This window comes from Mya arenaria, chromosome 7, assembly GCF_026914265.1.
Source record: "Mya arenaria isolate MELC-2E11 chromosome 7, ASM2691426v1".
In the NCBI taxonomy this organism is placed as follows: domain Eukaryota; kingdom Metazoa; phylum Mollusca; class Bivalvia; order Myida; family Myidae; genus Mya; species Mya arenaria.
Window position 1 is genome coordinate 57051612 of NC_069128.1, and position 24145 is coordinate 57075756.

The 24145-nt window shown below is 32.3% G+C and overlaps 1 long non-coding RNA gene across 1 annotated transcript; it reads right to left on the bottom strand.

Moving 5' to 3' along the window:
* Window positions 1-22320: 22320 nt before the first annotated feature.
* On the bottom strand, window positions 22321-23665 carry LOC128240190 (uncharacterized). The gene is made up of 3 exons (XR_008262083.1): window positions 23601-23665; window positions 22868-22925; window positions 22321-22482 (listed from the first exon to the last, which is right to left on the bottom strand). It is a non-coding gene; the product is annotated as an uncharacterized LOC128240190 (long non-coding RNA).
* Between the last annotated feature and the right edge of the window lie 480 nt (window positions 23666-24145).

Here is a 24145-nt window from a genome sequence, read left to right on the forward strand (position 1 = left end):
CGGGGTTCGACTGTATTTGAAAACAATTGGGCATACTTAAAATCACTATTATATCACAGATCATACACAAGCGTTATCGAGTTTATTTGTTTGGTATATTTTCTATATCAAGACTTTGTCAAACGAAACAGGAACTGAATGTTGACGTGTCATTTATTGTTTATGGCTGCACTCTCACAGATTGACCGTTTTGACAACATTTTTTTGGTCTTAAAACGAGCCAATTGTTTTGCAAATGTCTGAAAATCAGCGATATAAAACTGCTGACGATCTCAGTTTTTCATATTTACGTTCGAAAATTGATGTTTTAAGGCTAAAAGCTTTACTAACGCTTTAAAAAGAATTAAAATTTTCGGCAGTTTTCCAAACAATATAGATAATTATGTTCTATAGATTTTATCTTATACGACTAAATTGAAGGCATTAAGGCCAAAATCAGCTGATTCTGGAAAAAACAAAACAATTAAAAACAAATGCAAATACTGTCAATCTGTGAGAGTGCAACTTTGAATGACTAAAAATAAAAAATAAATAAAAAATATTGTACCAAAGTAAAAGCACAGCTTTAAAAACATAGGTTGGGAATACAAAACCACCAAAACCAAGAACAATGAATACTGGTAGATTTGAACACTCTTATACCAGCATTGATATGTATCCACCTGATAAAAACCTGTGCATGACCATGAAAACCTTCTTTAAAGCTGCACTCTCACAGATTGAACGTTTTGAAAACTGTTCTATTTTTTTGTCTTGGAACGAGCATTTATTTGCGAAAATCCATGGAAACCAGTGCTGACAAAAATTAGATCGCAGATTATTTTATTCAAGTTCACAAATTGATGTTTTATGCATTTTTCTTAAACCGTAAGTAACGGTAAATTTAAAGCCATAAAACATTAATTTTCGAACGGAAATATGATAATCTACGATCTGATTTTTTGTCAACAATCTTAGATCAATGATTTGCAGATATTTACGCAAAAATCTGCTCTTTTCAAGACAAAAAACATAAAAAAAATATGTAAAAATGGTATATCTGTGAGAGTGCAGCTTTAAGGCCAATATAGGAAAACATTCACATTATACAAACGTTGGTGTTAATTGACGTGAAAAGAAAAAGAATCATGCAGTCTTGTGGTGGACTGATCAGATGGCCTCTTGAAGTTATGTTCATTTGTACAGTCACAAAATAGTTGCTTACTATATAGTGACACTCTTATTCAAAATCAATGCATACAAATGTATAATAAACATACATGTTCAGTAATATACCTTAAACTACTTACAAAAGTATGCATTTACTAAAAATATTAATCACTGATGACAAGATTGTAACTGAGTTTTTAATAGCTGAAAACGCAAAAATATTAAATGATTGGTGAGTGCTAAAAGATTTACTATGTTATACTATTGTCTTAAAAGGTAAAAATGCTGTGTTTTCTGTACCTTTCTTTCAAAAAAATAACTATGTGAACAACTACAGTCAAAAGCTCAGTAGCCAAAAGTTAAACATAATCCTCGTTTATTTGCACTGGGTAAACGCCAAAGACATAGAACACACAAACAAATATTTTACAAACAAGAAACATGGAACAACAGCACAAAACTCCACAAACAGAACAGTGCATATATATACTATACAAAAAAACTAGGTATGTTTATTAAACTCGGTATCCTTCATAAGAAACATTGTTTTTGACATTTAGTCAACCTTTTTAGTATATTAAAACAATTGCATTAATTGTGGTAAATCTTTTTTTGGGAGTAAGAGTGCATCTTGGTACGATTGGCATTACCAATTGATGATAAATTTAAAAACTGAGAAAAAGGGGTAAAATCCAGAAAATTATAAATCAGAAAAAAAGTTTTTCGGAGATTATACCAAAATTTAAAAAAAACAAAACGGAAGATGAAATTATTCGTTCGAGCCGCTAACGATTAAGTTTGACTACAGCTCGAACTAAACCGAATCCCCGTGTTGTCCAATTTTAGCATTTGTCACATAAACATTCTTTATCAATATAATGCATCATCGTCAATTATTTGTAAAGTGGATGTATTTGCGTATTTAAAGAAACACTATTAAAGAGATCTTTGATCCGGTCATATCAGGGTATTCATAGAAAAGGCTTCTCGATAAAGGAATAATAGAATAGGTATACACATGTACAAGTTAAGTTGAATTTTAAGGATCAATTGCAGTCAAACCATTTGATATAATAAGGGTCTAGAATGACCCGCAAAGTTGGGAAATATTTGAGTAGATGTTGCTTAGATTTTATGTGTTTATATAAATTAAATTTGAAACTCAAAAGTTTGAGCGTTGAAGTCAGTACGATTTCATTAGGTTCATTCGGAACTTATCGGCTATTTTTTATCGAAAACAACCTCGGATGTATATGGCCGGTGCTTTACACTATAACTAGAGTGGCGGACTTGTGGTAACAAACTTGACTGTCCATCCAGAGGTGGCAGATTCGATTTCCCGCCGCACCACTAAACATACTATTAGTCTAATCTAAATTACTACACTACTACATACTACTACTACACTACTACACTACGACTACACTACTACTACACTAGTACTTCACTACTACATCCTACACTACTACATACTACACTACTACTACTACTACTACTACTACTACTACTACTACTACTACTACTACTACTACTACACTACTACTACTACTACTACTACTACTACTACTACTACTACTACTACTACTACTACTACTACTACTACTACTACACTACTACATACTACACTACTACTACATACTATACTACTACTACATACTACACTACTACATACTACACTACTACATACTATACTACTACTACATACTACACTACTACTACTACACTACTACATACTACACTACTACTACTACTACTACTATTACTACTACTACTACTACTACTACTACTACTGCTGCTGCTACTACATACTACACTACTACTACACTACTACTACATACTATACTACTACTACATACTACACTACTACATACTACACTACTACATACTATACTACTACTACATACTACACTACTACTACTACACTACTACTACTACACTACTACATACTACACTACTACATACTACACTACTACATACTATACTACTACTACATACTATACTACTACTACATACTATACTACTACTACATACTACACTACTACACTACTACTACATACTACACTACTAAACTACTACACTACTACATACTACACTACTACATACTACACTACTACATACTACTATATACTACTACTTCACTACAACATACTACACTACTACACTACACTACAACACTACTACATACTACACTACTACTACATACTAAACTACTACTACTACTACTACACTACTACACTACTACATACTACACTACTACATACTACACTACTACTACTACACTACTACACTACTACACTACTTCACTACTACTACTACACTACTACACTACTTCATACTACACTATTACTACTACTACTACATACTACACAACTACATACTACACTACTACTACTACTACTACTACTACTACTACTACTACTACTACTACTACTACTACTACTACTACTACTACTACTACTACTACTACTACTACTACTACTACTACTACTACTACTACTACTACTACTACTACTACTACTACTACTATTACTACTACTATTACTACTACTACTACTACTACTACTACTACAACACTACTACATACTACACTACTACATACTACACTACTACATACTACACTACTACATACTACTACTACACTACTACTACTCCACTACTACATACTACACTACTACATACTACACTACTACTACTACATACAACACTACTACTACTAATACTACATACTACTACTACATACTGGACTACTACACACTACTACTACACTACTACATACTACACTTCTACATACTACACTACTACTACTACCACATACTACACTACTACATACTACTACTACTACACTACTACATACTACTACATACTACTACTACTACTACTACACTACTACACTACTACTACTACATACTACACTACTACTACTACTACTACATCCTACACTACTACATACTAAACTACTACTATTACTACTACTACTACTACTACTACTACTACTACTACATACTGCACTACTACATACTACTACTACACTACTACATACTACACTACTACATACTACACTACTACTACACTACTACATACTACACTACTACATACTACTACTACTACTACTACCACATACTACTACTACTACACAACTGCATACTACTACTACACTACTACATACTACTACTACTACACAACTGCATACTACTACTACACTACTACTTCTACATATTATAACACTACTACACTACTACATACTACTACTACACTACTACATACTACTACTACTGCATACTACTACACTACTACTACTACTACTACTACTACTACTACTACTACTACTACTACTACTACTACTACTACTACTACTACTACATACTACACTACTACATACTACACTACTACACTACTACATACTACTACTACTACACTACACTACTACTTCACTACTACTATTACACTACTACATACTACACTACTACTACACTACTACATACTACACTACTACATACTACTACTACTACTACTACTACCACATACTACTACTACTACACAACTGCATACTACTACTACACTACTACATACTACTACTACTACACAACTGCATACTACTACTACACTACTACTACTACATATTATAACACTACTACACTACTACATACTACTACTACACTACTACATACTACTACTACTGCATACTACTACACTACTACTACTACTACACTACTACTACTACATACTACACTACTACACTACTACATACTACTACTACTACACTACTACTTCACTACTACTATTACACTACTACACTACTACACTACTACACTACTACACTACTACACTACTACTACTACACTACTACATACTACTACTACACTACTACATACTACTACTACTACACTACTGCATACTACTACTACTACATACTACACTACTACTACTACTACACTACCACATACTACACTACTACATACTACTACTGCACTACTACATACTACTACTGCACTACTACTACTACTACTACTACACTACTACACTACTACACTACCACTACTACTACTACTACATATTACACTACTACATTCTACTACTACACTACTACATACTTCTACTACTGCATACTACTACTACACTACTACTACTACTACTACATACTACACTACTACACTACTACATACTACTACACTACAACACTACTACATCACTACACTACTACATCACTACACTACTACATCACTACACTACTACTTCACTACTACATACTACACTACCACATACTACTACTACACTACTACTACTACTACTACTGCTACATTACTACACTACTACTACTACACTACTACACTACTACTACTACACTACTGCATACTACTACTACACTACTGCATACTACTACTACCACTACTACTACTACTAATACTACTACTACTACTACATACTACACTACTACATACTACTACTACACTACTACTACTACTACTACTACTACTACTACTACATACTACACTACTACACTACTACATACTACACTACTACTACTACTACTACCACATACTACACTACTACTACTACATACTACACTACTACATACTACACTACTACTACTGCTACTACTACTACATACTACTACTACACTACTACTACTACACTACTACTACATACTACACTACTACATACTACACTACTACATACTACACTACTACTACTACTACTACCACATACTACATACTACACTACTACTACTACATACTACACTACTACTACTACTACTACACTACTACTACACTGCTACATACTACTACTACACTACTACATACTACACTACTACATACTACTACATACTACACTACACTACAACGTACTACACTACTACTACTACACTACTACTACTACACTACAACATACTACACTACTACTACACTACTACATAATACACTCCTACTACATACTACACTACTACATACTACACTACTACATACTACTACATACTACACTACACTACAACGTACTACACTACTACTACTACACTACTACTACTACACTACAACATACTACACTACTACTACACTACTACATAATACACTCCTACTACATACTACACTACTACATACTACACTCCTACTACATACTACACTACTGCACTACTACACTACTACTACTAGTACTACACTAGTACTTCACTACTACATCCTACACTACTACATACTACACTACTACTACTACTACTACTACTACTACTACTACTAATAATACTACTGCTACATACTACACTACTACTACTACTACTACTACTACTACTAATACTACTACTACATACTACACTACTACATACTACACTACTACTACACTACTACTACATACTATACTACTACTACATACTATACTACTACTACATACTACACTACTAAACTACTACACTACTACTTCACTACTACATACTACACTACTACTACATACTATACTACTACTACTACTACATACTACACTACTACTACTACACTACTACATACTACACTACTACTACATACTACACTACTACTACATACTATACTACTACTACATACTACATTACTACACTACAACATACTACACTACTACACTACTACATCACTACTACATACTACACTACTGCTACTACTACACTACCACATACTACACTACTACATACTACTACTACACTACTACACTACTACTACACTACTACATACTACTACACAACTGCATACTACTATTACACTACTACTACTACTACATATTACACTACTACACTACTACATACTACTACTACACTACTACATACTACTACTACTACTACACTACTACTACTACTACTACATACTACACTACTACACTACTACATCACTACACTACTACATACTACTACTAATACTACTACATACTACATACTACTACAGTAAAACTGAGACCCGATTTTCAATTTTCCAGTTTGATATGAAATATCTTTCAGTGTATTTTAAGTTTGAAGTCGTCAAACAGACTGTTTACTAAGACACCGATTCTTTCCTGTAAAGGACGTGAGTGGGCGTGTTGGTGTTTTGGTATAAGTAATGCGTCCTTCATTAGATTTCTCAGGTGTTTGACAATTATTTTCTTTCATTTGGGTGTGACATTTTGAAAGTAAGGAACCCGATCTAGCTATCCCCCCAGTCATGGGTCCTTCACTAGATTGCTCAAGTGTTCGACAATTTGTAAGTTCTTTCTCATTTGCCAAATTGCAAAGCAAAGTGACAAGAAAGAATAATTTTCAGAGATTCCGATGTTGGATCGATATGGTAGTGTTTTAATCATATTTTTATTACTCATTTAAATTTCTCACAATTAACTTCTCGTTATTAACTTCTCGTTATTAACTTGTCATAATTATCATCTCAAATGCCCATATCAACTAATATCGGTCATGCGTTAACAGTGATAAACGGTTTTTCACACCTTTTCAAATTGCCTTTTAACTGTCATTGCAATTTTTACAACTTGCGAAAATTTTACCACCTGGCAATTGTTTGTTTATTTTGGAACACGCGTTCGGGAAAAAGTGTGATAAACCTCGAGGGAGCCATAAGGTTTTGTGCACGATTTGAGTACTTGGGACCGAGGATATTGCTCGACATAATTAGGTTTCGAGGCAGCGTGGGTATATTTTATATGAAAATAGAAGGAAAAAAGTTCGGGACCAAGCTCCGACCTCGAGGGAACGCCGGTTCTCGAGCGACCGCTTGTTCGAGGGAACGCAGTTTCACTGTACTACTACTACTACAAACTACACTAATACACTACTACACTACTACATACTACACTACTACTACACTACTACACTACTACACTACTACTACTACTACTACTACACTACTACATACTACACTACTACTACACTACTACACTACTACTACTACTACTACTACTACTACTACACTACTACATACTACACTACTACTACTACTACTACTACTACTACACTACTACATACTACACTACTACTACTACACTACTACTACACTACTACACTACTACACTACTACTACTACATACTACATACTACTACTACACTACTACATACTACTACACTACTACTACTACACTACTACTACTACACTACTACATACTACTACACTACTACACTACTACACTACTACATACTACATACTACTACATACTACTAATACACTACTACTACACTACTACATACTTCACTACTGCTACTACTACTACTACTACTGCTACTACACTACTACATACTACTACTACTACTACTACTACATACTACATACTACTACTACTACTATTCTAACACGATATATCTTTAAAGAACAGTGTTAGAATAATGGTAACTACTTTTTTACGCGCCTGGATCAATAAGGATTGACGTCATCGCATTTGCACGCCCGTGGTATATTGCAGAATAACCTGACTTTGGTTTTCTACTATGGGTATTAAGGATATTTACTGGTCGTATTAAAATTAAAGAAAATTTATAAAATTTAGCTAGAATTCAAACTAATCATGCATTTTCTTTTATCTTTATAAATGTCTTCAAGGCACATGTGTCTGCAAAACCCGGCATTGCCGTCCCAAGAAGACAAAATTGAATCTTTTTTCAAAATTATAGAAAAATGTATGCTATTTCAAAATATATTAAATAGTAAATATGCATTTGTAATATTTAGCAATAAATAAAAAACAAATCAGGCATTTTCTTTGGGTTTTCTTTTCTATCTTCAAGACACTTATGTCTGCAAAACCCGGCAATGCCGTCCCAGGCAGACAAACCAAATTGAATCTCTTTTCAAAATTATAGACAAATGTATGCTATTTCAGAATATAAAGACTGGGTATAATATTGAGCTAGATTACAAACAAATCATGCATTTTCTTTTATTTTTATTTCTTCAAGACACTTATGTCTGCAAAACCCGGCATTGCCGTCCCTGGCAGACAAAACAAATTCAGTCTCTTGACAAGCTTATAGAAAAATGCATGCTATTTCAGAATTTTAAAGCTAAGATATTTAGCTATATTTCAAACAAAGCATGCATTTTCTTTTACTTTTATGTCTTCAAGACACTTATGTCTGCAAAACCCAGTATTGCCGCCCCGTCAGACAAACCAAATTGAATCTCTTCCAAAATTATAGAGAAATGTATGCTATTTCAAAATTGAAAGATTGGGTATAATATTGGGTAGATTTCAAACAAATCATGCATTTTCTTTTATTGTTATGTCTTCAAGTCAGTTATGTCTGCAAAACCAGTCATTGCCGCCCCGGCAGACAAACCAAATTGAATCTCTTTCCAAAATAATAGAGAAATGTATCATTTTAGAATTTAAAGATTGGGTATAATATTTAGCTACATTTCAAACAAATCATGTATTTTCTTTTATTTTATGTCTTCAAGTCACTTATGACTGCAAACCACGGCATTGCCGTCCCAGACAGACTAACCAAATTGAGTCTCTTTTCAAATTTATAGAAAAATGTATTCTATTTCAGAATTTATTAAATATAACATTTAATACTTAGATAGAATTTAAGAAAATCATGCATTTTCTTTGGTTTTTATTTATATCTTCAAGACGCTTATGTCTGCGAAACCCGGCATTGCCGTCCCTGACAGACAAACCAAATTGAATCTCTTTACAAAATTATACAGAAATGTATGCTATTTCAGAAAGATTGGGTTTAGTATTTAGCTAAATTACAAACAAATCATGCATTTTCTTTTATTATTATGTCTTCAAGACACTAATGTCTGCAAAACCCGGCATTGCCGTCCAAGGCAGACAAACCAAATTGAATCTCTTTTCAAAATTATAGACAAATGTATGCTATTTCAGAATTTAAAGATTGGCTATAATATTGAGCTAGATTACAAACAAATCATGCATTTTCTTTTATTTTCATTTCTTCAAGACACTTATGTCTGCAAAACCCGGCATTGCCGTCCCTGGCAGACAAACCAAATTCAATCTCTTTACAAGATTATAGAAAATTTATGCTATTTCAGAATTTTAAGTTTAAGATATTGAGCTAGAATTCAAACAAAGCATGCATTTTCTTTTGTTTTTATTAATGTCTTCAAGAGACGTTTGTGTGCAAAACACAGTATTGCCGCCCCGACAGACAAACCAAATTAAATCTCTTTTCAAAATTATAGAGAAATGTATGATATTTCAGTGTTTAAAGATTGGGTATAATATTTAGCTAGATTTCAAACAAATCATGAATTTTCTTTTATTTTTATGTCTTCAAGACACTTATGTCTGCAAAACCCGGCATTGCCATCCCTGGCAGACAAAACAAATTGAATCTCTTTTCAAAATTATAGACAAATGTATGCTATTTCAGAATTGAAAGATTGGGTATAATATTGAGCTAGATTACAAACAAATCATGCATTTTCTTTTATTTTTATTTCTTCAAGACACTTATGTCTGCAAAACCCGGCATTGCCGTCCCTGGCAGACAAACCAAATTCAGTCTCTTGACAAGATTATAGAAAAATGCATGCTATTTCAGAATTTTAAGACTAAGATATTTAGCTATATTTCAAACAAAGCATGCACTTTCTTTTGTTTTTATTGATGTCTTCAAGAGACATTTTTGTGCAAAACCCAGTATTGCCGCCCCGACAGACAAACCAAATTGAATCTCATTTCAAAATTATAGAGAATTGTATGCTATTTCAGTGTTTAATGATTGGATATAATATTTAGCTAGATTTCAAACAAATCATGTATTTTCTTTAATTTTATGTCTTCAAGTCACTTATGTCTACAAAACCCGGAATTGCCGTCCCAGACAGACAAACCAAATTGAATGTCTTTTCAAATTTATAGAAAAATGTATGCTATTTCAGAATTAATTAAATATAACATTTAATACTTAGCTAGAATTTAAGGAAATCAGGCATTTTCTTTGGCTTTTATTTATATCTTCAAGACCCTTATGTCTGCAAAACCCGGCATTTCCGTCCCTGGCAGACAAACCAAATTCAATCTCTTTACAAGATTAAAAAAATTCATGCTATTTCAGAATCTTTAAAAGATTAAAATATTTAGCTAGAATTCAAACAAATCATGCATTTTCTTTGATTTGTATGAATGTCTTCAAGAGACATTAATGTGCAAAACCCAGTATTGCCGCCCCGACAGACAAACCAAATTAAATCTCTTTTCAAAATTATAGAGAAATGTATGATATTTCAGAGTTTAAAGATGTTAATTCTGAATATAAAGATTAGCCATAATTCAAACAAATCATGCATTCTTTTATTTCTATGTCATCAAGACAATTATGTCTGCAAAACCCGACATTGCCGTCCCAGGTAGATAAACCAGATTGATTCTCTTTTAAAAATTATAGAGAAACGCATGTTATTTCATAATTTAAAGATAAAGTTTAAATAAAATAGTTAATAAATAAAATCGTGTGAAAACAGAGGTTCGCGGTCAATTAACTTAATAGCTAAACAATCTCTTTTTTTTTCAGAAATTCAAATCTTAGTAGCTTCTAGTCTATTTCAAACATTCCCGAAGAGTCATAGTTTCGAATCCAACACTGGCCTGGGCTGAATATTACACTAGCTCGAAATGATGACATTTTGTACTATTTATGTATAATGGTATTTTGGATGAATTAATTAAACGATGTCTGAGATACATTATATGAATAATTTACGAGGTTTTAATAATATTTGATAATAATAAATATAACTCAACCATTTTTAATTGATAATATATTCCAATCTTGTTGCAAACTTTTGGCAGAGATCTTCGGTCAACACATAGACAATAAATTTGATAAAACATATCAGAACGAATTCTTAATTATATCTTACATCAGCATAAAATAAACCGTTTTTATTAAAACTTACTTGTTGTGATTTGTCATGAATGCGGCCATGGGTTCGATTCACAAACCGAAATGTAAAAATATTACAAGTAAGACTTTAGCTTTGAAATGCAAATTGCCATTTTAACCTAGAAATTCCAGATAAATCTTGAGGTTTTATAGAGAGGATGGTGTGTGTTGAAAGAAGGTGTTGACGTCTGACACTAATAGACATTCGTTGTTTTGGGGTTCTGTTGGTCCCTTAAATGTCACTTTTAGGTGGAAATACACAATATTTCCGGATTCTCATGGAAAGTATCACCTACCTGAAAACATTCACAAATTACCTGGGTCATGAGGCCCCTCCTAATCGGAGTAACCCTTACGAGACTCAAGTGTCATGCAGTAATTGAAATACACAACGTTACTTGACATTTTCACCTGAAAAAACATAGGATATTTGAACGACTGGACACAAATATTATACCCAAAACACTCAATCAAAACAATGTAATACAGAATGTTTTTAGAAAATATTCAATAACAATTAAAAAATGATACTTTTTGAGAAATACTTTAAAGCAAATAAAAGAAAAACAAACAAAAAATATTAAATGTTGTGCAGGTGTTATTTAATACAGTCGAAACTCGTTATCTCATGGCTCGATATCCTCGTTGGCTCGAACCAGATTAAAAGGACCGATTTTTTTTACTCTTTGTTCATATAAAATTCGATCGGATGGCTCGATAACTTGAGGGTCGATATTTCTCCACGCTCGAAGTCATTTTCGCGGTCCCAAGTAAGAATTTCACACTTTGTGGGAAATATTTGCTTGTGTTGATGTCATTCTCGCGGGTTCAGTTAACACCTTGGTTTGTTTGCGTGCGAATCGATTAAAATTGCTTGACTGGTATAATAGTTATTACCATATTTAAATGTTTTTTACAGTTTGAATAAACATGCCATCACTTTAAGTTCTGTCTCTAATTGTTATCCATCTATAAATTTCTAAGCCTTTAGATACATCTTATAAGCTATGTTTGTGTTACCCACTGTTTAAAATTGCTTGTTTGTTGTTTCGCATAAATGTATTTTTATAATAAATAAAAAAAATCAAAAATGATATTTTCTAAGTATCGAATAAGTCATGTTACGGATATAGCGTAGCAAATAACAAACGCTGTAAAAAATACTTTTTGTAATTAATACAAAAATAACATTCTGTAAACAATCCCGCTTGGCTCGATATTCTCGAGGCTCGAAGTATTTTGGCCGATCCCTAAAATATCGAGCTATCGAGTTTCGACTGTAATTAACTTTAATGAACAGAACAATGATATCAACAAAACATTAATAGATTTAAAAGATGAATGTATTAAAAGATGATTGATATTTTTACAACAAACTGTAATACTTGTGAATAACAAATTAAGTGCATCAATTATCTATTTTATATTATACAATACAATATCTTTTATTGCTGAGAAACAAATTACATGTTTATAGCAAATAAACAAACAAATTGAATTTTTTTATTTCAAAGTTATTATTCATACATGTAATTATGTTTAAACACCTTTCTATTCACAGATACTGACAATGAGCGACATTTAATTAAAGTTAATTGTACAATTGATTATTTTCTTTAAATGATGTGTTGTTAGTGTGGGTAATTCAATCTTTTGTAAGCATTATCCTCGTAGAATCATATCTTCTAGTTAGCACCCTCAAATTGTAAACAATCCATGCGATTACATATATTATTGGCATAGAAAATATAATTTTATACAGAGTATATTAATTTTCTTATATCGGCTTAATATAAAGAAATAAAATGATCGTAAAACATGAATTCTGTATACGTCGATTTTTCAACTGCTTGCAAAAACATATTATGAAATAGAAAATCATTCACTTAAGAATTAGTAATATTTTTTTTTGGAGTCTTTATTTTCATTAACCTTTTGTTTTTAGTTGAACTAAATTGGAAATAACATGTAGAAGTATTTTGATTTAACCGGATTCAACAAAGTTTAATTTCGGGGCTCTGGTGTATACTGCATTGCCATCTTACGTTCAAACGGAAAATCATAAATTTTGGTTTCCTTTTTAATGCTAAAATTGAATATGTTTATTTTACTGCTAAACATTCAATTTGTATTGTTTGCGAAAAGATATTGATAAATTCCTTGATATTTCTTTTACAATTAAAGATATGAAATTTAACTCTTATTTATATATTAAGGTAGTCAGCTAAAATATACACTAGTTGATTGTGCATATGGTGTCACAAGGGCCATAAAAGGGGACAGGATATGCCGCGAACGTATAACTTTATGGGCGTGACTACCTAATTAAATCGCAATTTGCCAGAATATTGCCCTCAGCCAATCAGAGAGAAGATTCAAAAAAGAAAGGTCTGCCGGTTCGATTGGGGGAGGGGCTTACCAATCTCTTTAGTTTCCGACACATTTCGGATTTCATGTTTTATTCAATTATAATATGTTTTCACATGAAAGGATGAGGTATTAAGGAGTATGATGATATACATCGATTTAACCATAAATTATTAAATGCAAGTCACCATAACTTAAAACGAAACCAAATTATTTTTCGGGCGAAGTTGTCAAGAAAGAAAACCAATATCGGTATAAACTGTATAAAGACATTTGGAGTTAACAATTCTACCGATTTAAACCGTTACATCCATAGTGCTATTAGAAGTCCATGATGATTTTACATGCTATGGTGATGGTGTTGTAATATAACGCTTCTGGTCCAGGTTTATTGTTAGGAAAAACAGTTTTTGATCCTAGCCCTAATTCATTCATTCACTTAAAGATATTGAAATTTTGAAAATATACATGGTTACGACCTATTGATAAAAAAGAGAAGGCACTGGACCAGGGGCTACATACCTGTATATAGAAAGTATACTATGTATTTTTTTTTTATCCCGCACATACATATTAAAATGGAAAAAATCGGGCGCAGGCAAAAAAAAAAAAACCTATATTATTAATCATTATTATTTTTAAAAAACAACCATAATAACCCTCTCTATATATGTACATGTACATTTAAAAAACATGTAGGCAAAGTAATGTCAACGCACTCTCTGGTCTTGAAGAATTTCCAATAAGTAAATAGTGAGGCAATAGACGGGCATCGACAACAAAGTGGTCAGTTCATATATATATTAGAAATATTAATACATATAGTGGGCAAAAAGTCCTGTTCTCACAACACTTTCTTGTCAATGAACTGACCGTGAGTCTTGCCCATCCTTCAAAAAAAATACCATTCTTACACGTAAATGTTTTTTAAGATACAAGACTGGAGAAATGAAACCATATCCAATATTCAGAGCTGTGGGACCTCCCTAGATGTCATTCATCGCAGGTTTCGCGGCATTTTGGGTAAAAAATTACTCCTTTGACGAATATCCCATCAACCGATGGGGGTAAAACTCCCCTTTTGGCTTCAAAATTCTGTTTAAGTCACACTTGGGGATGTGACGGGGTCAAGCCATAATGCAGCCATTATAGGGCGCGGGCAGACCTTTATAAACTCAACAACAACAACATCAATTATAATATAGAGCTTGAGCACATTTAAAGAATTTTGATACCAAACACGTCCTTTTTAGCTGAAATGACAAGTACTGTTTTTTCAGTCCGATTGGCAGACATGAATCAAATGAAATCTTGTGAATCTTGTGCATCATTATCGCGTCTAAATAAAAACATGGAGGTTTGTAATGTTTGAAATGGCGTTAATTTACAAAAATAAAATACTGAAGGTTTCAGTTGCACTTTTGCTAGGATACAATGTACAATGTTATTCATTAATTAGTATATTAATTAACTCTTTCGTTCGATCGTTCGTTGGTTTCATCCGTCTGTCATCCATCCATCTTCGTTCGTTCGTTCGTTCTTTCGTTCGTTCGTTCGTTCGTTCGTTCGTTCGTTCGTTCGTTCGTTCGTTCTTTCGTTCTGTTCGTATCACTTACTCACTCATTTATATCCTTCACTGTTACGGAGCTACACTTTAATGTGAAAATATATGAGATATGAACAATAAAACATTCATCGCAAAAATACTTGAGGTAAAGATACGTAACTTTATCAATATTTACATAATAGATAACTGTTAAGTCGTTATTAGATATAAAAGAAGTCTTGAACTGTCATGCATTTCACAGTTAAACACCATAATTATCATGACGTGATGAAAATCATGTCACACAGCACTGGTAAATGGATTCAATTTCTTAAAAAACATTTGAAATACATAAGAAATATTCAAAATATATTTCACTCGCGAACATGATAACTTACATTCTTACTCGTGAGAATTATTAATTATGGTGATCAGTGGGTGAAACTATTTTTTTTATCTTAAACTGAAATAAAAAGATAGCCTTAAAATTGGGAAAACTTATGTGACAGAATGTTTCAAACACCAACAACAATATTTTGTTTTAAATTACAACCAATTATAACTGCATGCACATATTTTCAATGGGGTTATTAAAAACATTCCTAACATGCAGCATGTCATTTCAGTACCAAACACAATACAGCCTTAAGCTGACATATTTCCCGTCAACCAATTTTTATATGACCCTTTAAAGAATTTAAGATCACTATCTGTAAGCGGTGCTTTATGATCTTTACCGCCTTTCCGGTCTATGAACAGTTGGGTGCAATAAAACACCATGGCGCATACGCGTGAAACATGGAAAACAATCTAAATATACATAGATCTCATTTTTTATGCACCCAGCGTTCTTTGTGGAGATGTACACGAGCCCGCAAATTTGCAATGTTCTTGTATATAAATAGGATAGTCAATAGGAGTGGAATAGTAGCAGTTTTTGTACTTTTATATGTTGAAATAAGGTAAATTGAATTGAAAAGTACCTTGTTAATTTAATTTCAATGATGTTGATTTAATGTCAAAATGCTTAGAAAGATTGCAACACTAAGCAATCGGTACATGCGGTATGACAAAGTGTTAAATAGAAGTTGAAAGCGTAAATTGCAGATACATTATTTGACGGGTCTTTTTAATCATAGCAAGTTGTATACTGTTATTATCAGCTTTTGTTAGTAATTTCAAAACAACATGATCATTATCGCACATTTTAAATATATTAAATACAACAATTATTCCCTCGAAATTGTCCGCAGTAAAATTTCATAGACAAATTGAAGACACGCAGACGTGGTAGTAGCTGTTCATGCAATTATATATTTTTATCTTTAAATATTATTTCTTTCAAATTAATATTTTTTGTTCTAATGAATATAGTCTTAATTAACAACAGACATTTAATTTTTTTCAATAAAAACGATGATTTAATCTATCGATAAATTTATGAATCGGTACAGGCAGCGCCTGCCACTGACGGCATCGCCTACGTATGTCGATACAGGCAACGCCGGTATTTGACCGTGATTGCCTACCGTCTTGAGGCATGTCTGTCTGTCTGTCTGTGAAAACATCTTCATGAATAACGGCTTAAACGGAGATACTGATTTCAAGTGCCGATGCATTTGTTTATCGAAAGTTATCACATGAAAATGGAATATCTCCATTGATTTTACTTTAACGAATATTTAGTATCATTGTGGTCTCATCAATTCATATATATTCTCTCGACGGGGAACTACAAGGTTCCCGTGTTACGCCTCGTTGCATAGTAGTTGATTACATTCCACATTATAGCTAGGAGATACCTAGAGACCTAGAGCAATCCATTTAATCAAGGCCCAAGATATTTTAATCACGGGCCCCTATGTGTCTATTTTATTGCGGACAGTTTCAGCGTCTTTTTCTTTTAAAGTATTTTAAACATATCCATTTATAAATGAACGTTAACACATTGAGTATAACAGTTCCAGGACAAAAAGGACTTAACCTCCTTCTAAATCGACGCAACACTTGGTGAAATTGAATGGCTGTGTGGTGAAAAATTGACTATGTTGATATTTATTAAAGTATCCTTCAACATTTTTTTTTTTAATTTGTCACCAATATGAAGTTTGTCGTTAAGTATGTGAAATGTTTGTTCTAACATAACAAATATCTTACCCGAGCAATACATTGTATAGTTCGTTTTCATCTAATTCAAATTTTATTAGACTAACCTCTCCCAACTAGTTTCTGAGGCGTCCATTCACCTGGAGCACGGATTGTTTCTAAGAAATTAAAATAATATAATGGTACATGAATCTGCACACTTTATGGCCTTTGGTAATGAAATATATATATAGATAGCTCTCACATTAATGTTATATCAAGACAAAAAGTCATTAAAGTTGACGGGAATGATAAAAAGTGTCATATAAGGAACATTTATTGCGTCTTTTGTGAGCAGTGATATTGTTCTAAGATTGGCAACGTGGGATCTACTTTATCGTATAACGTATTAATATAATCACATTCTGAAACGAGATCCATAGCAGCAGTCTCTGTTTCATTAAACTTTTCATTGACGACGATGTTAGGTCCAAAACTATCAGCACGTAGTTTATTGGTTGTCTGATAAGATTAGCCCAGATTTCTCGAACAACCTTTTAACATGACCAAGCTTACCTCACGATTTTAAGTTTTGATAATGTGTGTATTTTCCTCATTTTTAAGAGTTTTGAGACTTCTAAATGCAAGTTATTTTTTTAGAAAAAAACACACGATATACTGCTTCTTGTTAATAATAATGTACACTTAGGCCACACCAAATTCAAATTGATGTTTCGTTGCGCTCCTATTTTATTGCAAATGTGAAATTAAAATATTTGTTTAGGTGCGCCCGCTCCTATACTTTATCGCCAACCAGATGTTTTGTCGTCATAATTTTTAAAAGGCTGAAAAAATAATCAATTATTACTTTTCTACGCTTTTTTAAGTGTTTTTATAAAGGGAGGTAACCGATGCGTGTTTTTTAATACTGAATACCGATCGGTTTAGCATTGGTTTCAATAAATTCAACCAATATGGCGGCTTCCGGTATAAACACTGTGGCTCGAGTTTTGGACATTTAATCCTTTTTTAACAATAAATGTGTTTTGTTCATACTGAAAGTCATTTTCATCGTCTCATACACGAAAGGATCATTAATTGAATGAGTAATTATGCAATAAAACATGTTTTGAAGTAAACAAGAATGTATTTTGGTGCAGGTCTGAAATAGAGTACCTCGAGTACCTTTCACTGACACTTGCAAAATAAACGTCACGTGACAGTATCATCTATACGGAAAAACGACTTCTATGACTGAACTTAGGATATGACTTCAGGTTGGAAAAAAAAACATGCTAGGAAATGATTGTTTTAAAAGGAAATGAAGAAAATGACTTATCACTACTGACCAAGATTTGTTTTGTAATTTAGGTAACCTTTTATTGAAGAAAATTTTGAAATTGAATATATACATTTTAAGTTTATGTATAGTACTATTGTTCATGTAGAATTGAATATAAATTCATGAATACTTCAAATACTGTGTCATGTATACAATTAATTCATAACACTTTAAAATTACCTAATTTTTAAAAATATTCTAATCTAATTATCCTTTATATTCAAATGGATCCAAATGTATTACGTATTTGCATGATTACCATTCTTGAAAAGTATTGTCCCTGCTGTGTTTATAAAAATGTATATGTTTCAGTCATATGTAACTAATGACCTGTTTAATGAAATGTGATTATTTACGAAGAAAAACACCACGAGTCTGCAAAGCAATCCACTGGCGTTATCACCACTGGCAACGGATTCTCAAACTGATTAAAAATATAATAAAAAATCATATAATTCCAAACTTAAAATTACGATGCCAAAAATGTGAAAAGGTATTGAAAAATATTTATTCAAACAATGAATATCATGAACTGATGCACACCAGTATCTATTGGTATCCATTTTCTAAACAATACATCTTATCTCGAATTTTTTTTTTTATTATTTTTTTGAGGGGGGGGGGCGGGGGGGCGGGGGGGGTCTTAACTGGTGCCAATGGCTCTGACCACTGCGCTATTAGAAAGTTGCGCTCGGATCTATTCGCAAACGATATAATTATACAACTGAGAGGTACAAACTGGTCAATAAGGTTGTAAACAATGGTTATCCTAAGTTAATTTCGTCGATTAATAAATTACTTCTTCTTCTATAACTACATCAATTCGCCCACAATCATTGTAATATTTCTTATGCACTATTCGGATGCAAAAAGGCCTTCTTCCATGCAAGGGAGATAATGATCATTTTACTCTTTGTCTGCCCTGAACGGAGTTACTGCCTCGTGCAAGATGTTTCGTCAAAATGTCTCTTTTTGATTATGTTATTGTTCCAACGAGGCAATAATAATAATAATAATAATAATAATATAATAATAATAATAATAATAATAATAATAATAATAATAATAATAATAATAAATTTCATATGCGTAGATAGTGTAGTCAGTCATGAAATAAACACTGTTTTACTAAATTTATGTTTTCATGATTTGAATGTCATGTTATTATAGTTCAGGGGTGCGTTTCAGATAGATTTTACGATCTGCCATTATCGTAAATTTACGATCGTAATAACGACCAACTTAACGATAATCATAAAGGCGTTTCAGAAACGTCTCGTAAACTCTCCGGTCGTACGTAAAAAATAACGATAAAGCACAGCGTTAAAGCGAGTGACCCAGTCTGAAGTTAAATGACGTTACGTCACTTTGACCTGATGAGCGCACCTGTCTTTTTTAATAATAATAATAATAATAATAATAATAATAATAATAATAATAATAATAATAATAATACTGATAATCTCTTGAATGGAATCAATTAATGAAACTCTCCTTTTTATAATGATTAACACAAATGATACAAACTCGTGGTCTCTATTCTGATTAACCATGTGCTATTTATGTTACAATTGTATCTTAAGTACATCGTCATCCGGGATTTTTGGTGATGGAGGCAGTGGCGGTTCCGACGCTCATTTTAATATTTGTGTAATTATTATGAAAATTGGACAACAACAAAGTACGTTGTTTTTTTTTCAGGCTGGTGATTTTACTTTAAATTCGTCTTTGATAAGTGAAATATTATAGTATGCGTTGTGTAAAGTAAATGCAAACTTGCAGCATGGTGCTGATGATGATAGTCACGATGATGCAATGACAACGGCAATGATGATTTAATAATAATAATGCGACAACGACACTATAATGATGATGCGATGACAACGATAGTGATAATGCGACGACGACGACTTAGATGATGATAATAATAATGATGATGCGACGACGGCAATGATACTAATTATGATGTGACGATGACGACAATGCTCATGACGAGATGATGATGCGTAGATGTTGCTGATGATTGATGATGTGGATGATGATGCAGGTGTGAAGTTGGTGGTGAAGGTGGTTGTGGTTGGTGCGGTGGATGATGATGATGATGATGATGATGAATCCAATCATCAACAACCGGCCTTAGTTCAGATAACGCGTAAAGTTCATACACACCAAAACTGTGACTTAGAGTTATTGTATTGGGAAACAGTTCGAAAATACATTGACTGGTTGGGTTTTTTGTATGAAGACAATTCATAAATCCATCTTTATTGTGTCAATCGTTGTAATAACAGTTAAATAAACAGTATTTCAGATCCATTCAAAATACATGATAAAATCTACATTTGCAGACATGCTTCAAATACACAAAATTACTAAAAGAAATACAGCTATTTTACAAGCTGGTCTCATCAAAACACATTATTCAACAAAAAGTATCATAACTGGTGCCGATTGCCATAGTGGTTAAGTGTTCAGAGGTTCATGCAAATATTATCTATTATCTATTTCAATCATGTTATGATATACACTGGAGTATACACTTTATGTAGCATTCTGTGTTTATAAATGAGCCAGTCAAAGCAAAAAATAAATGTATTCAGAAATATCGAAAGATTCACTTAATTTCTATAAAAAGATAGTATGAATGTTTACATGATCAGCCATGGTAGTGTGTTTTCTATATGTTCATAAGTTTGAATAAATGTATCATTAAGATAATCCTATATAATTCACAAACATGTACAACTGGATATACATCACAGTTGAATTTATATAAATATATATATATATATATTTTTGAAAAATCTAATGCTAATGGCTTTTAAATGCAAAGTCAAACTTAAAATAAATACTATAAGAAATTTCATTTCAAATAATGAAGGTCACACAAATGCCTCATCGCCTATTTAACAGTTTAAAGTCTTATGTTGTGTTGGGATATGCAATTAATTTCAGATTCCGTGTCAATATATCTGTAATTATCTGCTTGGTCTGGTATCTCCAGTGTATGTAGGTATAAAGTACTGTTCTGACAAAGTCTCCTAAAACACACTGGAACCTTTAAGGTGAGTATCTGGAAGACTGACTGTGAGCATATTCTAGATCTTTGAAACCTTGTGATATCTCAGTGTCCTGAAAAGGCAAAAAGTTACAAAATATTGTTTAATACAGCACAATAATTATAATACATTTTTGAAAACTCCTTTTAATGGTTAAACTACAAGTAACACATAATTTACATTCCCATATTTCAACTGAAATAGTTTGCATATTTTATGAAAATTATTGTCTTTTTAAAAAAAAAAAATAAGTAGGGTTTTTAAGAAAACATGAAAAACACCATTCTGGTCACATTTTATTTCTTGTTTAATGTTCATATAAGTTAAATAACAAGTATGTTGAACCAGTTAACTGCTCAAAGTAAGATGCCCAACATTGTATCAATATAAAATTCATCTTATTGTATTATTCATAACATTGGTTAATATCCTTTTGCATTTTATCATTTCCTACCTACTTTTACATTTCCCTCCATTGCCAGCTTGAAGCATTCCTGATAGTTTTCTATCACCAGCCTGAAATAATTAACTAAAACAAATATTTAACAAGTAAAAACACTAAAAAATGAAAACATAGAATATCAATAAGCATCTGTACATAGCCTGTGCATTAACTGCAGATACATAATATGGTTTTGCAGTTTAGTTTCTACATAAGTCCTTATGACAATGTGTTCAAATGTTGAATATGTATACCTCCATTATTATTCATAAAACCAACATTAAAATTTAATTCCCTTTTCCATACCATTATTAAACAGATGTCAATGAAGAACACAGCATTTCCACCAAGACCATGACACTGTTGGCAATTTTCATTTCAGTTTTTATTGTACACTTGGCATCAAATGGTACCATTTACAGTACTGTACAGTATATTTACATATTTAGTATCAGTTTAAGATGTGTAAAAATAAGAAAAAATAATTATGTTATATCATGACATGATAAAATGGTAACACTGTTCAATAATTCACTGACTACATGCCACAAAGGCCGGTAATATTACAACAAAATATGTACAGGCATTTATTTATCCGAATTAAAAACCATCCGAAATAGAAAAATTTTAAGAAAATGTTTTACATGACATATTTAACAGCAATGAAACCAAATCAAATTCTTCATCATATTCCATGTTTTAGATGTACACAATATCATCATACTACACAGATATGACAGAAAGCTTACATCTTCTACAGTTAAAATCCTTTTTTGACAGAACGGCGGAAATAGAACATTTTCATACTGTTTTCAGCTATTTTTAGACATAGTTTGAAAATTCCACACCAGCGAACATGCTACACGCAATATTAAACTCTCAAATGTTGATAAAAAGTAAAAGTATACTTTGATATGGAGAAAATCTTCATCCGCCATCTTGATCGTTAAGTTAACGAGTGCCTCTTACCGGTCGTAGGTTTACGAGCAAAATTAACGATAAAGCAGGTGCACGTTGTGTCTCTGAAACGGTGCCGATCGGTGATTTTGGTCGTACTACCAAAATCACCTAACGATCGCCTTAACGATCGTCTCTGAAACGCACCCCTGTTTGATGAAATTGACAATGCTGCAATGATCTCGTGACATATTTTCCACAGTAATAGTTTAATTATGAATAAGGAATAAAAAGGAATTAAATGGAAATCGTACAAAATGACGCTCTAGTCCGATGCCATGTTAAACACAACAAGCATATTATTTATATACAGTATTTATATCTACGTGTGTAACAT